Genomic DNA, 16,103 nt, shown 5'->3' on the forward strand with positions numbered 1-16,103 from the left:
AAAATATGTCAATACCATTCACATACTAACCTTCAAGAGCTAACTTTCTGCTGATTCATAATCTCAATCAGTCTAGACACTGGTTTAAATATTCTTCCTGCCCTTGACCTAATACGACCCCGAGTACCTTCAACTGCATAAGGGGTAACAGTGTTGTGTACTGTTGCAATAGTGGGTCTGTCAACACAGTCAGTGCGTAACTGATCAGGTAGGGAATGGTCAGAGTTTGGTAGGTCAGTACGGATATCGTAAGCAGACTGGTCAATTATCTCACTCACTACACTGTTACGGTCTCGGTCAGATTCTTGAAGACTCTCTGATGGAGGCAGACCTTCCAGCTGCAGTATATCTTCCACAGAATCCAAAGGTGGAATATCCTGAGCTTCCAAGGATCGCACATCACCCTCCAGGCTTGTGTCACCTATTCCTTCAGAAGGCAACTCTGACACCCACACTCTTGTTCTGTACTCAGCATCATCATCCACTGCAGTGTCCATGGCAGCTGAGACCACAAAGCTGTCATTCATGTCCTCAGACTCTGTTAATCCAGACATGTCTGTTCCCTCATCAACGGCAGCATGGGGAAGAGGAAGAAAGTTGACTGGCATTATCAGGTTGCGATGTACCGTCTTCTCCTGTCCGGTGGAGCTGTTCTGAATCTTAAAAGTGTGACTGTCAGCATTCAATCCAGTGACAAGGTAGACAGTATCCTCCCAACGGTCAGCGAGCTTCCGCTTTCCTCGCTTCCCCTTGTTAGCCAGCAACACTCGATCCCCAATCTCCACTGGTGCTCCTCTGACTCTTCTGTCATAAAGGTCAGCGTGCCTCTTCAACTGCTTCGCTGCAGATGCCTGTGCTGTATTCATGGCTTCTTTCAGATCTCTCCTCAAAGACTGAATGAATTGATCAAAGTCGACAACTTCTGGGTTCTCTATGACAGAGCCAAAGACTATGTCAACAGGCAGTCTTGGCGTCCTCCCAAACATTAGCAGGAAAGGGGCAAAGCCTGTGGTCTCGTGGATGGTACAATTGTACGCAAACGTGAGGGACTTCAGCGCCTGAGGCCATCTGTGCTTTGCTCTCGTTGGCAGGGCCTGGATCATGTTTCCCAACGTCCTATTCATCCTTTCACAGGACCCGTTCCACATCGGATGGTACGGCGTGGTGTGAGACTTCTGAACACCTGCAACACTCAACAGTTCGGCTATTAAAGCGCTCTCAAAGTTGGCTCCCTGGTCTGAGTGTATACGGCGAGGCATCCCGTAGACACAGAAATAGTTGTTCCACAACTGATGAGCTATTGACTTAGCAGACTGGTTCGGGCACAAGAAGGCATGAGCCAATTTGGTAAAGTGGTCAGTAACAACGAGCACATCCAAGGACTTGTTTGAAGAATCTTCTGCAGACCAAAAGTCTATGCACACTAGTTCAAGAGGCTCAGTTGTTATTATGCTCTCAAGAGGAGCTCTTGCTTCCGGATCAGGAGTCTTGCTCACGACGCATCTCCTGCAGCACTTCACATATGTGTTTACCTCCCTCTCCAGGCCATGCCAGAAGAACCTCTGTCTTGTCAGGTAGACTGTTCTCTGTTGGCCCTGGTGGCCAGCTTCATCATGGACACCCTTCAACACCATTGCTTTCATGGAGGCTGGAACCACATACAGATACATCTTCCTCTTTGTAACCACATTCTTCGAAACACGATACAGTACACCCATCTTCATGGTCAACTTGTCCCAACTTCTGAGAAGACACAAAACCTCAACACTCTCATGGGCACGCTCTCTCCGGGATGGTCTTCTCCCCCTCTCCACAAAGAAGATCACTCTGCTGATCACGTTGTCATCACGCTGCTTACTCATCAGTAGGTTGTGTGGCAGAACATCGACATCGGTCTGCTCTGATGGCATAACAGCCTGTGGAAGCTGTGGCAACAGTAGCGCATGTGAGCCCACTTCACCCACCCAGCACCTGTGTGAACAGTAGCCTGACAGTTAATGGCCACTTCGTTGGAGTCAGAGGCTTTGTCAAAGGGGTGGCTGGACCAGCGAAACACATCTTGCACTCTTTCTGTGCGCACAGCGTTAGCTTCAGCTAGTAAGGTCTCGTACGGGACCCTTGTCAGGCGATGGAGTGCACTGGGTCGTACGAAGGGCTCTCTGCTCAAAGCATCTGCAACAACATTTATTTTTCCAGGGATGTACTTGATGTCAAACTCGTACGGTGCCAGCTTGGCGACCCATCTCTGTTCACAAGCATCAAGCTTTGCTTTGGTCAGAATGTATGTCAAGGGATTATTATCCATCCATACTGTGAACTGCTGTCCCCGTAGCCAGTGGTGGAATTTGTCACAGATAGCCCATTTCATGGCAAAGAACTCGAGCCGGTGCGCAGGATACCTCGACTGCGCATAACTGAGGGACTTGCTCGCGAAGGCTATAGGTCTCGCTGTAGCTCCCTGTTCCTGCACCTGGGACAGCACAGCACCTAAGCCATTGCTGGACGCATCCACCGAGAGTAGAAAGGGTTTGTCGAAGTTGAGGTGGGCCAACAAAACCTGGTCCAGTAAGGCTTGCTTTAGCTGGAATAAGGCCTGTCTGCATTCTGTTGTCCAGTCGGCAGCTGTCAACGTCCTGACAGGTGAGCGTCGCTTCTTTTTCCAGCATGGAGCCTTGTGTCCAGTAGTCAATCCAAAGAGAGGCTTTGTGATGGTCGAGCAACCTTCAATTAATTGTTGATAATACACCACCATCCCAAGGAATGACCTCAATTTCTTCTGAGATGGAATGTCAGTGCCATCTTCCATCAGATCAGCTTCTGTTACTCCTGTAATGTCCCTCACCTTCTCAGGGTCTGTAGCTACACCATCCGCACTAATGATATGCCCCAGAAACTTCACAGACCTCTGCAGAAAGTTACACTTTTTAGGCGCCAACTTCAGGTTGTGAGCCTTGAGACGTTCAAAAACCATTTCCAGGCGCTGTATAGCCAGATCTTCAGTGGGTGCATAGACCAAGGCATCGTCAAGGTAACACAGCAGGCTAAGAAAGTTCTGATCCCCAAAGATGTTTAGCATCATCCTCATAAAAGGTTGCAGGACTATTACATAACCCCTGTGGCATACGATTGCATTCGTACAATCCAAATAGCGACGTAAAAGCTGTGAATCTCCGGTCATCCTCATGCACTTCCACATTGTAGTAGCCAGAGGTAAGGTCCATTGTCGAGAAAAAGGCATTTCCATCTAAAGCAGCCAGCGCATCAGCCTGGTGAGGGAGTGGGTGTGCGCCCTTGATGGTGGAGTCTCAGGTCTCCAGATTTCTTCCATACAAGGACAAGGGGAGAGGCGAACTCACTACTAGACTTCCTTATGATTTCACGTCCTTCCATCTCATTCAATGCTTGCTTGAGCTTCTCATAATGATTTGGTGAAAGGCGTCGGTAGGGCATCCGAAAGGGTTTCTCATCACTCAGTTGAATGCGGTGAAGACATCCAGAAGCTTTTCCACAATCCAACTTGTGCCTGGAAATAATGGACTGGTACTCAGCTATGAGCTGGATGAGTTTCTTCTTACCAGTAGGAGACACTTGACAGGAGTCGACATCAATATCAGTCAAACCTAAGTCACGTAAGACCTCAGGACTGCTTGAACTGTCAGGTCCGTCAGTATCGTGAAGTTGGCTGGAACCGTCATCAGTCAGTGTCAAGTCATCTTGGCAGTCAGTGAGTATATCAGCCGTTCTCTGCACTTGCTGCTGAAAAATCATCATTCACACACGAACAGTCAAAGTCCTCTAGAGCCATGCAAGGAAAGACATCGGCTAGAGTGGCGTTTCGTCTCAGTGTCACTGTCTTCTGAGAAGGGTTTATCACTCTAACAGGGAGCCACCCATCCCCCCGCAATAGAGCTACTGTCCTCCCTATCAGGATTGACCTTGGTGTTGACCTTGAACTACTGGGCTAAATGAGAACAGCACTGCCCGCTGATAGATTCTGAGTGTTTCGTAGTCTGCCCCAGACTAAGTGCTCCTGCATAGGCTCTAGAGTCCCAGCCCCTTTTAGTCTCACAGTTCCAACTTTGTCAGGTACCTCACTGTCTCTCCATCTCTCCACATTAGCCATCATGTTGATTAGCTTGCTCTCCTCACCCCCATCACACACAGGAGTATAAACCCTCTTCCAGAGATCTCCATTAGTCTTCAGGTGGCGAATCAAGTGCTTTAGGAGATTGCTGCCCAAGATGAGGTCATCACTCTGGCCTTAAACCACCAGTGTAGGCACGGCAACTCTACAGCCGTACACCTCCATCTCCAGCTCACATACTCCCGAAGGCCTTGTCTTCAACCCACCACAACCAACCAAGACTACCTCTGTAGGTCTCAATGATGGACTTTTCAACACTCCTGCATACAACAGTTCAGGTAAGACTCTAGAGCTCAAGGTACAAGCCATGGACCCACTGTCAAGCATAGCTCTCACTTCTCCTCCTATTAACACCTTGGCATAGAATAAATCATCATATGGGGAAAGTCTCTGTGTGTTCTGCATTATGATACTCTTCTCAGTCTCCATTTCGTCACAAACACGTTTATATACAGACTCCAAATCAACAGCTCTCACCGATGGGGACTCTACAAAAGGCCCAACACTCTCCCCTTCTACATGCAGGCCTACTAGTTTCCCGGGAGCTGAGCAGTGATTACTGTAGGGACTCCACCAGCTGTGCTCAGAGCTGCGGCCTTGGGGCACTGAGAGTATGCGTGGCCAGCTACATGACAAAGAAAGCAGAGGTGATTGGCCCTGCAGTGAAAGTAAGTATCATGTCCAGTATCCCCGCACACATTACATGGCCCATTAGACTTCAATTTGCTCCTATTCTCTTTTTGGAACTTACGGTCAGACTGTTGTGGCCTCTGCTCCAGCACACGCTCCAGCACCGCAAGGATACGTTCCATCTGCCCAGCTGAGCCCTGAATAGTCTGGGCTGGAGAAGGCAACGCATAAGGTACTTCCATGTGGGGCCTCACAGCAGGCATGGTGATTGGCATGACAGCACCAACTTCCTGCTTCATTGTTGCGATGGCTGGGGTCACCTTAGATAAGTGAGAGTACCTCTGCTCCCTCCTGTATTCATCCAACCTCTCATGAACATCTGCAGCGGTCCACTGCTGTAATGGTTTGCACTTAAAGATAAGCGACAAAATTGCACGTCATGCAATGCACGGCTCACCATCCAACTGTGCACTCACGCACTGTACAAAATATACAAACCCCCCCACCAGACACAGTAAGTTGCTAGCTAGTATTAGCTGGAATTCTCTACAACAAAATGTACAACAAATATTCACCAAAAAACACTATCTTATGTGTGATGTTCGAATAACATTTACAAACAAATGGATATAAATTATACATTTACATCATCACTTGGGAGTATAAAAATCACTTTTGACGTACAGTGCTTTTGTAACCGGTGTGAAATGGCTAGCTAGTTAGCGGTGCGCGCTAGTAGCATTTCAATTGGTGACGTCACTCACTCTGAGACCTTGAAGTAGTTGTTTCCCTTGCTCTGCAAGGGCCGCGGCTTTTGTGGAGTGACGGGTAACGGTGCTTCGAGGGTGACTGTTGTCGATGTGTGCAGAGGGTCCCTGGTCTCACATTCCTCCTCTGGATCATCCAGATGGTCATTGGCAAACTTCAGACGGGCCTGGACATGCGCTGGCTTGAGCAGGGGCACCTTGCGTGCGCTGCAGGATTTTAATCCATGACGGCGTAGTGTGTTACTAATGGTTTTCTTTGAGACTGTGGTCCCAGCTCTCTTCAGGTTATTGACCAGGTCCTGCCGTGTAGTTCTGGGCTGATCCCTCACCTTCCTCATGATCATTGATGCCCCACGAGGTGAGATCTTGCATAGAGCCCCAGACCGAGGGCGATTGACCGTCATCTTGAACTTCTTCCATTTTCAAAAAATTGCGCCAACAGTTGTTGCCTTCTCACCAAGCTGCTTGCCTATTGTCCTGTAGCCCATCCCAGCCTTGTGCAGGTCTACAATTTTAACCCTGATGTCCTTACACAGCGCTCTGGTCTTGGCCATTGTGGAGAGGTTGGAGTATGTTTGATTGAGTGTGTGGACAGGTGTCTTTTATACAGGTAACGAGTTCAAACAGGTGCAGTTAATACAGGTAATGAGTGGAGAACAGTAGGGCTTCTTAAAGAAAAACTAACAGGTCTGAGAGAGCCGGAATTCTTACTGGTTGGTAGGTGATCAAATACTTATGTCATGCAAACAAATTGAGAAAAACATTTCCAGAAAATCACATTGTAGGATTTTTAATGAATTTATTTGTAAATTATGGTGGAAAATAAGTATTTGGTCACCTACAAACAAGCAAGATTTCTGGCTCTCACAGACCTGTAACTTCTTCTTTAAGAGGCTCCTCTGTCCTCCACTCGTTACCTGTATTAATGGCACCTGTTTGAACTTGTTATCAGTATAAAAGACACCTGTCCACAACCTCAAACAGTCACACTCCAAACTCCACTATGGCCAAGACCAAAGAGCTGTCAAAGGACACCAGAAACAAAATTGTAGACCTGCACCAGGCTGGGAAGACTGAATCTGCAATAGGTAAGCAGCTTGGTTTGAAGAAATCAACTGTGGGAGCAATTATTAGAAATGGAAGACATACAAGACCACTGATAATCTCCCTCAATCTGGGGCTCCATGCAAGATCTCACCCCCGTGGGGTCAAAATGATCACAAGAACGGTGAGCAAAAATCCCAGAACCACACGGGGGGACCTAGTGAATGACCTGCAGAGAGCTGGGACCAAAGTAACAAAGCCTACCATCAGTAACACACTACGCCGCCAGGGACTCAAATCCTGCAGTGCCAGACGTGTCCCCCTGCTTAAGCCAGTACATGTCCAGGCCCGTCTGAAGTTTGCTAGAGTGCATTTGGATGATCCAGAAGAGGATTGGGAGAATGTCATATGGTCAGATTAAACCAAAATATAACTTTTTGGTAAAAACTAAACTCGTCGTGTTTGGAGGACAAAGAATGCTGAGTTGCATCCAAAGAACACCATACCTACTGTGAAGCATGGGGGTGGAAACATCATGCTTTGGGGCTGTTTTTCTGCAAAGGGACCAGGACGACTGATCCGTGTAAAGGAAAGAATGAATGGGGCCATGTATCGTGAGATTTTGAGTGAAAACCTCCTTCCATCAGCAAGGGCATTGAAGATGAAACGTGGCTGGGTCTTTCAGCATGACAATGATCCCAAACACACCGCCCGGGCAACGAAGGAGTGGCTTCGTAAGAAGCATATCAAGGTCCTGGAGTGGCCTAGCCAGTCTCCAGATCTCAACCCCATAGAAAATCTTTGGAGGGAGTTGAAAGTCTGTGTTGCCCAGCGACAGCCCCAAAACATCACTGCTCTAGAGGAGATCTGCATGGAGGAATGGGCCAAAATACCAGCAACAGTGTGTGAAAACCTTGTGAAGACTTACAGAAAACGTTTGACCTGTGTCATTGCTATTGACCAAATACTTATTTTCCACCATAATTTGCAAATAAATTCATTAGAAATCCTACAATGTGATTTTCTGGAAAAAAATTCTCATTTTGTCTGTCATAGTTGACGTGTACCTATGATGAAAATTACAGGCCTCTCTCATCTTTTTAAGTGGGAGAACTTGCACAATTGGTGGCTGACTAAATACTTTTTTTCCCCACTGTATATATATATACACACTACCGTTCAAAAGTTTGGGTTCACTTAGAAATGTCCTTGTTTTCCATGAAAACATACATGAAATTAGATTGAATAGGAAATATAGCAAAATGAAATGTATTAATTGACAAGGTTAGAAATAATGATTTTTAATATAAATAATAATTGTGTCCTTCAAACTTTGCTTTCGTCAAAGAATCCTCCATTTGCAGCAATTACAGCCTTGCAGACCTTTGGCATTCTAGTTGTCAATTTGTTGAGGTAATCTGAAGATATTTCCCCCCTTGCTTCCTGAAGCACCTCCCACAAGTTGGATTGGCTTGATGGGCACTTTTTACGTACCATATGGTCAAGCTGCTCCCACAGCTCAATAGGGTTGAGATCCGGTGACTGTGCTGGCCACTCCATTATAGACAGAATACCAGCTGACTGCTTCTTCCCTAAATAGTTCTTGCATAGTTTGGAGCTGTGCTTGGGTCATTGTCCTGTTGTAGGAGGAAATTGGCTCCAATCAAGCGCCGTCCACAGGGTATGGCATGGCGTTGCAAAATGGAGTGATAGCCTTCCTTCTTCAAGATCCCTTTTACCCTGTACAAATCTCCCACATTACCACCACCAAAGCACCCCGAGACCACACATAAGACATGAAGGTCAGTCAATACGGAACGTTCCAAGGACTTTGAACGTTTCTTCAAGTGCAGTCACAAAAACCATCAAGCGCTATGATGAAATTGGCTCTCATGAGGACCACCAAAGGAAAGGAAGACCCAGAGTTACCTCTGCTGCAGAGGATAAGTTCATTAGAGTTACCAGCCTCAGAAATTGCAGCCCAAATAAAGTAACAGACATCTCAACATCAACTGTTCAGAGGGGACTGTGTGAATCAGGCCTTCATGGTCGAATTGCTGCAAAGAAACCACTACTAAAGGACACCAATAAGAAGAAGAGACCTGCTTGGGCCAAGAAACACGAGCAATGGACATTAGACTGGTGGAAATTTGTCCTTTGGTCTGGAGTCCAAATGTGAGATTTTTGGTTCCAACCGTAGTGCCTTTGTGAGATGCGATATGGGTGAACGGATGATCTCCGCATGTGTAGTTCCCACCGTGAAGCATGGAGGAGGAGGTGTGATAGTGTGGATGTGCTTTGCTGGTGACACTGTCTGTGATTTATTTAGAATTCAAGGCACACTTAACCAGCATGGCTACCACAGCATTCTGCAGCGATACGCCATCCCATCTGGTTTGGGCTTAGTGGGACTATCATTTGTTTTTCAACAGGACAATGACCCAACACACCTCCAGGCTGTGTAAGGGCTATTTTACCAAGAAGGCGAGTGATGGAGTGCTGCATCAGATGACCTGGCTCCCACAATCCTCCGACCTCAACCTAATTCAGATGGTTTGGGATGAGTCAGACGGCAGAGTGAAGGAAAAGCAGCCAACAAGTGCTCAGCATATGTGGGAACTCCTTCAAGACTGTTGGAAAAGCATTGCAGGTGGAGCTGGTTGAGAGAATGCAAAGAGAGTGCAAAGCTATCATCATGGCTATTTGAAGAATCTCAAATATAAAATATATTTTGATTTGTTAAACACTTTTTGGTTACTACATGATTCCATGTGTTATTTCATAGTTTTGATGTCTTCACTATTATTCTAAAATATAGAAAATAGTAAAAATAAAGAAAAACCCTTGAATGAGTAGGTGTGTCCAAACTTTTGACTGGTACTGTATATGGTAACCAACATCTCTTAAGGCAATTATTGAAACCTGACCAAAAAACTGCTTTAAAATACATTAATGTGGACAGAAATTAGCCTTGATAATAGCAAGATACTACAACTCACTAACCCCTGTCAAAAGTTGGTAAATGTAAGGCTATGGTTAATGTATAATGACAAGCAGCTGCCTGTGAAGCTCAGCCTGTGACTGCTCCACAGTAGAGTGGTCACTCCTCAGTCCTGAGTTTGATGTAGCAATCATAGGAAGGCGGCATGCGGCCAAAGCTGTAGCACGCTGGGTCGATGTTGATCTCCTCTGGAGGTCTGGTGCCGGTGAAAGTGAAGCGCTGCAGGAGGGAGGTAAAGAGGAGAAAGAGCTCTAATCTGGCCAGAGCCTCTCCCAGACACAACCACTTCCCTGGGGACAAGAGAAGGGAGAGGGGAGAGGTCATTGTCAGTCAGCCTAGAACTTCAATTGTTTAATTGAAGTTGACCAGAGGTTCTCAGGTTTCTTGTTTTGTTTTTTAAATGAGTGGGGAAGTCCTAGGCTGGTGGATCAGGCTAGCTCCACCACGCTAGGGTAGTCCCAATCCTCTCATATCTTTTCATGTTTTTTGTGGATAGGATAGAGAGACACAGGAAAGTTATTAGGAGAGCGTGCAGAAAAGCAGTGGGCCAAATTCAAACCCATGCTGGCAGCGGAACAAAGTACATGTGCTCCAGAGAGGCAGCGGCTTAGACCGCTAGACTACCCCAGGCCACTAGGTTTCTTGTTATTAACTCACATAATCTATAAACTACTTGGAGCGTGATCTTACCCACTCCAAAAGGGAAGAATCCATCATTTTTCTTAAAGCGTCCATTTTCATCCAGGAAGTTCTCTGGGTCAAACTCATCTAGGTTCTTGAACAGTTTGGGATCAGCAAGCACAGAGGACAGCAGAGGCAGGACCATGGTACCCTGAAAGAATGTCAAAATAACACCCTTCACTTGCTATGAAAACTGCATGTTGATTAGTAAAATGTAAATCATATTTTTTGAACAACACTTCCACCAAGTCAAACAAAATATGGTGAAATGTAACATTCAGTGTTCCTAAAGTTACAGAATTGTGGTCACCTCTGGAATGAGGTAGTTGTGGAACTCTGTATCTCTGATCACTGTGGGGGACAGAGGTGGGAGTGAGATCCATATATCTCTGGACTTCATGAATGACAGCGTCCATGTAGGGCATTTTAACTCTGTCGTCAATCGTGAGCACTCTTGAGCCAATCACCTCGTCTATCTCCTTCTGAACACTCCCTTATGAAGACTTCGGTCACACTTTACATTACGTTGCACTGATACCATATACGGATTGTTGTTGGAGTTATTACATGTAACTACATCGTAATAACACATTTCAAACAACTTATAGTCCAGGACTATTCTTTTTTGGATTAGTGTTTTCAAATAGGTCTAGGAGACTTGGATGCAATCGTTAAAGACCTGGGTAGATGGGGTACCTTGAACGTGAGGGTACTTCATCAGAAAGGAGGTGGATGGTGGAAGATGTGGTTTCTGTTCCAGCAGAAAACAGGTTCCATACAGTCATCACCATGTTCTCATAGTTGAACTCAGTGTTGTGATTATCTTTCTCCTAAGAGAAGAGAACAAAGATACCTATGTAAGTGCAAGTAAACAGTGACATCTGGTGACAACTTGATGCGATCTCCACATACTTATTGCTACTAAATACGTTGGAAAACCAGAGATGGGCCTCTCACTTGTCTATTCACTCTTGATAGCCAAACTCACATAAGTGGATATGGATGGTGTCTTAATTCCAGCCACATTCCATATTTTCATAATGTGTAAGAGGTTCGACCTCCAATGTGATGATCATGCCGTGTTTTCTACCTCTAGCATTTTAACCAGGAAAGCCTCGATGAAGTCCTGAGGGTCAGAGGTGTCCAGGGTTTTAAGACATATTTCTGCTTGCCCTTGTATGTCATCTTTGGCCTTGTTTATGATAGTAAAACATCTCATGGGGTTTGCCTGGAAAGCACCAAACGATTCTAGGGAACATGTTGTACATCTGAAAGAAAGGGGAGGAAGGGGAGTTTTTTTAAATATATCCTTAGAGATTGAAAGTAGTGTTAGGTTCAAGTTCTTTGTGTAGGAGAAGTGTAATTATTTAGTGGACTGTAGGAATGTGTACTCCCAATAACTCAAGGCCTCTACTGACTGATAAGAAGTTCTGTGATATGCATGGAGAAATCCTGGGTGATGGAAAAGTACTGAAGTACATTTTTGTGGAAAGGAGGGGGCGAGAGCTAAGGGTATATATTGACACTGCATTGAATGTATGTATTCAGCTGTTACATCTTTGCTGAGAAAGCATTTGAAACATCACTCAGAGTTTGGGCTCTTTTGTATGATAAATGTGTTATTTGTGTATTGAGATATTGGTCTTATCAAAACACTAGATGATCCATGTATTATAAAGTAAAACTGCACCTTTACAATTACAGGTTTAGTGTGAAAAGCTTGGTGAAGATATATTACTGAGAATAATGTATACAGTTCCTTCCTGTTATAAAATTCCCTCAGCCTCAGTTCTCAGTCCCATTGCATCCAAAACAAACGTTAATCACCCTTGGAATTTATCCCTGGGGTCCTGGAAGGAGAGGCAGGTCCTGGCAAAGTGCTCTATCTGATTTTGTACTGGGGGGGGGGGGTTTACTGTTACTATATTCTGCAATAAACCATGCATCTTCAGTTTCTACTTAATTCCCACAACCTGAGTAATATTGCCCATAAAGTTATTATACAATATATTTCAAATGCAAGAAAGATACCATGAAAACAACCTAGCTCCATATTCACTGAAGGCTTTCACCAGCATCTTAGCCACTTCTTGGACCCGTTCTTCGATGCTCCTGTGCCCCATCCCAACGTTTTTTTCAGGGTCATCAGGGAGAACCTGCGAAGATCTTTCGATCTCTTCCCACTGCTCACCAACACTCCTACAGTAAAGTGTAAGACAGAAGCACAAAGAGGAAGAATTTGAAAAGCATAACATCAACCTAATGTAACGTAACATACAGTTGAAGTCGGAAGTTTACATACACCTTAGCCAAATACATTTAAACTCAGTTTTTCACAATTCCTGACATTTAATCCTAGTAAAAATTCCCTGTCTTAGGTCAGTTAGGATCACCACTTTATTTTAAGAATGTGAAATGTCAGAATAATAGTAGAGAGAATGATTTATTTCAGCTTTTATTTCTTTCATCACATTCCCAGTGGGTCAGAAGTTTACATACACTCAATTAGTATTTGGTAGCATTGCCTTTAAATTGTTTAACTTGGGTCAAACATTTCGGGTAGCCTTCCACAAGCTTCCCACAATAAGTTGGGTGAATTTTGGCCCATTCCTCCTGACAGAGCTGGTGTAACTGAGTCAGGTTTGTAGGCCTCCTTGCTCGCACACGCTTTTTCAGTTCTGCCCACACATTTTCTATAGGATTGAGGTAAGGGCTTTGTGATGGCCACTCCAATACCTTGACTTTGTTGTCCTTAAGCCATTTTGCCACAACTTTGGAAGTATGCTTGGGGTCATTGTCCATTTGGAAGACCTATTTGCGACCAAGCTTTAACTTCCTGACTGATGTATTGAGATGTTGCTTCAATATATCCACATAATTTTCCTTCCACATGATGCCATCTATTTTGTGAAGTGCGCCAGTCCCTCCTGCAGCAAAGCACCCCCACAGCATAATGCTGCCACCCCCGTGCTTCACGGTTGGGATGGTGTTCTTCGGCTTGCAAGCCGCCGCCGTTTTCCTCCAAACATAACGATGGTCGTTATGGCCAAACAGTTCTATTTTTGTTTAATCAGACCAGAGGACATTTCTCCAAAAAATTAGATATTTGTCCCCATGTGCAGTTGCAAACCGTAGTCTGGCTTTTTTATGGCGGTTTTGGAGCAGTGGCTTCTTCCTTGCTGAGCGGCCTTTCAGGTTATGTCGATATAGGACTCGTTTTACTGTGGATATAGATACTTTTGTACCTGTTTCCTCCAGCATCTTCACAAGGTCCTTTGCTGTTGTTCTGGGATTGATTTGCACTTTTCGCACAAAAGTACATTCATCTCTAGGAGACAGAACGCGTCTCCTTCCTGAGCGGTGTGACGGCTGCGTGGTCCCATGGGGTTTATACCTGCGTACTATTGTTTGTACAGATGAACGTGGTACCTTCAGGCGTTTGGAAATTGCTCCCAAGGATGAACCAGACTTGTGGAGGTCTACAATTTTTTTTCTGAGGTCTTGGCTGATTTATTTTGATTTTCCCATGATGTCAAGCAAAGAGGCACTAAGTTTGTAGGTAGGCCTTGAAATACATCCACAGGTACACCTCCAATTGACTAAAATGATGTCAATTAGCCTATCAGAAGCTTCTAAAGCCATGACATCATTTTCTGGAACTTTCCAAGCTGTTTAAAGGCACAGTCAACTTAGTGTATGTAAACTTCTGACCCACTGGAATTGTGATACAGTGAATTATAAGTGAAATAATCTGTCTGGAAACAATTGTTGGAAAAATGACTTGTGTCATGCACAAAGTAGATGTCCTAACCGACTTGCCAAAACTATAGTTTGTTAACAAGAAATTTGTGGAATGTTTGAAAAACTAGTTTTAATGACTCCAACCTAAGTGTATGTAAACTTCCGACTTCAACTGTAATATCTGCTAAATTGTCAATTTCCACACAGACAGACTGTGGTAAGGTCAATGACATCCACCTACTCCCATAAAAAAAAATAAACACCCACCATAAATATCCTTTAGAGACTGTCATGATCACAGGTTAGTTGGCTCTGCCGCTGAACTCGGTGGCCTGAGCCAGAGATCACCACTACAGTGTTTGGGGCCCAGCCATACAGTAAACCCATGGGGCGGCGCACAATTGGCCCAGCGTCGTCCAGGGTAGGGGAGGGAATGGCTGGCAGGGATGTAGCTCAGTTGGTAGAGCATGGCGTTTGCAATGCCAGGGTTGTGGGTTCGATTCCCACGGGGGGCCAGTATGAAAAAATAATTTTAAAAAATTATGTATGCACTCTGGATAAGAGCGTCTGCTAAATGACGTAAATGTAAAAAATGTAAACACTGAGCCATACTTCTTACTGAGCTGAGAAGAGAAAAACCATAGGGTTATAGTTAGGGAACCCAGTATAGTGGTGTCTCAGATCCAGGGGCGCAACTTTGGTTTTAGAAGTGGGGGGGGGGGGACATCACTTATTTTTTATCCAGTCAGATAAACACTCCAGACCGCTCAGAGGCTTCTGCATGGTCTGTTGCCTCGTTTTGTATCACATTCCAATGACAAAACTGGGGGGAACAAAAATGCAATTTCAGAATATGGGGGGGGGGGGGGTTGCGCCCCTGCTCAGATCCCTGGTTTATATGGAGCACTGCTGACAGTCCTGGGATGTATGACATTAAGTGAAATTATTGTGGCACTGCTATTCCTTTGTATAAGTGGTGGAGAGACCCAAGACAGCCAGAGATGCAGTGGCAAATTGATAGTACATTACACTCACTCAGATATCGAAAATGTGTCAAAATAAGTGTATTTATTGCATGTTATTTTATGTTCCCAAAGATATTTTACACAAGCAGCTTTACTGCAGTAATATATCAACATTGGAGGCCTCAGAGATATAAATAATTCACTTATAAGGCACAGTCTGTATCGGGTGGTTGCCTTGCAAATAATTACTAAGTCTATGGCAACAGCCCAATCCAGACATCCAAAACCTGTTCAACCAAAAGTTAACCTACAGTATCATGATTTAGTAACTGTAGCAGTCACATGAGAACACTGAACTGCATTGTTGCTCCAATAACAAACACTGAAAAAAGTATAATAATATAAAACATAATAATAATCTAGCTAGCCACATTTAGATATTACTTTTCCAAAGAGCTTGGCAAAAATACTTATATTCAAGCAACCCTAGATCTATCACTGGTTGAGGGAGAACCGAAGGTGGAAGAACCACAGAGGGGCTAAACTCCCTCCCAAACAACCCCATCTCTCTCACCATGCAATTGGCTATCCACCCAAAGATGTTGTTCATGTTCCCAGCACTCTAGGAGTACCTTTTATATAGGATGTGTAACCTTATGTCCTTGTAGATTTACCCAATATGTCATGGCTAGCTGTTGTCTTCTTTACTGTAACGGCATCTCTCCCAAGTCTACCTGCATCGCTGCCACCGGGGAGGTCCTGAGTGCTCCACAACATATTCTTAGGGCCTGGATTACATCTAGCTTTTTTAAAGACGGCTGAGCTGCTGATCCATATGCTACACTTCCATAATCCATTAATGACCTTAACAGCGCTATATGTATATATATATATATATATATATATATATATATATTCATTTTTAATGCCATTCTATCTGCCCCCACTCCATTCCTGACAAGCAACGCATCATATTCAATATTTTCTTTCCTTTGACAACTACTCTGTTAATATGCTCCGTCCATGTCATTCGAGTGTCAACCCAGACCCCCAGGAACCTAAACCCTCCCACCCTCTCCAGATTCCTTTCATACAACTTCAAATATATTTCCTCCCCAACCTTCCTTCTA

The 16,103-nt window shown here is 44.7% G+C and overlaps 1 pseudogene; it reads right to left on the minus strand.

Moving 5' to 3' along the window:
* Positions 1-9,638: 9,638 nt before the first annotated feature.
* LOC121557108 lies at positions 9,639-12,390 on the minus strand (annotated as a pseudogene).
* Between the last annotated feature and the right edge of the window lie 3,713 nt (positions 12,391-16,103).

This window comes from Coregonus clupeaformis, chromosome 5 (genome assembly GCF_020615455.1).
Source record: "Coregonus clupeaformis isolate EN_2021a chromosome 5, ASM2061545v1, whole genome shotgun sequence".
Lineage (NCBI taxonomy): Eukaryota > Metazoa > Chordata > Actinopteri > Salmoniformes > Salmonidae > Coregonus > Coregonus clupeaformis.